The sequence below is a fragment of the Benincasa hispida genome, chromosome 2 (assembly GCF_009727055.1).
Source record: "Benincasa hispida cultivar B227 chromosome 2, ASM972705v1, whole genome shotgun sequence".
In the NCBI taxonomy this organism is placed as follows: domain Eukaryota; kingdom Viridiplantae; phylum Streptophyta; class Magnoliopsida; order Cucurbitales; family Cucurbitaceae; genus Benincasa; species Benincasa hispida.
In genome coordinates, this window is record NC_052350.1 from 6,348,581 (window position 1) to 6,350,770 (window position 2,190).

The window sequence follows — 2,190 nt, forward strand, 5'->3', positions numbered from 1 at the left end:
GTTGAAATTTGAATCTACTTTGACCTATTCTTTCTCGCTTTTTTATTCAGTTTGTATTTGCCATATATGTTTTAACTAAAAGCCAGAAAAGATAAAACATTTGCCATAAATGAAATTGGGATGTGCCTGATGTTTTATTAATATCCCTAGTTTAGTTGGACTTTATCTTAAGTTATATACAACTTGAGATATGATTTTTTTTTCATTTTTTCTATTTTCTTTCTTTGCTTCAATGTTCCAGAATATGATATCTAAGATATGAATATGGTATCTTAGATACGACTTTAAATTCTAGGAAACTTTTAAAGACCCTCTGGAAAAATCAAAATCAAGATCTTGAAAATGATAATGAGTAAAATCTAACAATATAACTCAACAATTGATCGACATATATTTCGTTGGTCTTCAACTAATAGGTTAATATTATAGCATATTAGACACAAAATTAAAAGCTCATAAACCTATTAAAACACTTTAAAACTTGAGGACTTATTAAATACAACACTAGTTTAGGAACTTGTAATTTAACCTTTTAACACATGACCAAATGAGATTAGAACCTTGGTTTAAAATGTTGATATCGACGGAAATATCAAAGTCTCAGTTTTTTGAAAATGTTCATATTATAGAAAATTATAATAATAAATTATTTCTTTTAAGTACAATAGGCATAGGAGAATTCGAACCGCATCTCTCATGGTCAATAACACTATCATATTATGCTAGTTTTGGCATAATAACAAAAATTTTAAAAATAAGAAATTAGTAAATAAATATTGTATGTTTTTTAAACAAGTTAAATGTTTATTATTGATTTTATATTCATATTAGTGGCATTTTGTTACGTCTCAGTTTAAATTAGGTGATAAAGCAATTTTCTATCGAACTCTAAAATCCTTTTATGATCAAGATTTTAGTCGTTCAGTATTTTGGAACGTTGGTTGTTAACATTTTATGTCACCTTCATTTTGCTTAACAGATTCTAGATACAACTTAATCAAATAGTTAACAAAATTTTAATAGTAGAGACGAAAATAAGCACTTTTTAAAGTTCAAAGACTAAAATAATCATTTTTGAAAATTTAGGGACCAAAAAGAACAACATTCAAAGTTTAGGGATCAAAATAGAGTTTAGACCATTTTTTAATGTTTCATCAAATTTTTACGATATAATGAAAATGTCGATGTCAAACTCATGGAAATGTGAAAATATCATATATGTCAATGAGAATTTAGACTTTTTTTTTTTTTAATGTTATAAACAATTGATTAATTCGAACAACATAAACCAAATATAATTTTATGACATAGCTATTGATTGACATGAATATTTGATTTAGATATTGATTGAATATATAATCAAGAATAATAATTGTTTACTTATTATAGTTTTACTATATGCTTAAGATAAGCTCAATTAACATTTAGGAGAAAGGGAATTTAGGAAAAATGCTTTTGAAGACCAAATTCTTCAAGAACCTCCGTGAAAATCCTCTGCACGATCAGGAAAAAAAATGAACAGCAAGACTGTAATGACCTGATCCTTACACATTATGATCCGACGCTACGACATGCATACTTAGACTTTTCTATCATGAGATGAGTTATGGTGAAAATTTCAAAGAACATATCTAAATTTTATTAATTTGATAGAAAAACTATATAAAAAGTTTATTTATCAAAAACACCAGGATCTATAAAACATTAGCGTGTGGGGTACAAAATGCATATGCCTATAATAGTGAGTTTGATTGTTGGCTATTTGAGCGACGTCCAATTCTGCCATCTACGCTGTGTCCTTACCTTCAAAGTCTATAAAAATATAGGATGAGTATATAATACACCCAGTAAGTAGTTCTCATGTAGGGTAGTGACCAAATGCATAATCACAAGCAACATGTCATGAAAACATATGGTTGGGACCAAAAACGTATAATAACAAGTGGTGGTCGGTTATGCTTCCAACATAAATCTCTCCACCCTGATAGGAAGATGAGGACCTAAGCAAAAAATAACCCATCTGATGATTAGCGGGTCATGCAGTCAGTAGGGACAGAGTCGCATCCAACATCAACCATTAGCATAAACGTAATATTGGACTAGAGAGGTGCAACCATACATACCCTGCTAGTCCCTAGCATAAACATAACGTAAGATTAGGCCTGGAGGGGTGCAACCATACATGCCCTA

At 29.4% G+C, this 2,190-nt stretch overlaps 1 pseudogene; it reads right to left on the reverse strand.

The window, feature by feature from the left end:
• The window catches only part of LOC120072286, a 50,980-nt pseudogene that overhangs the window by 1,955 nt on the left and 46,835 nt on the right, over positions 1-2,190 (reverse strand).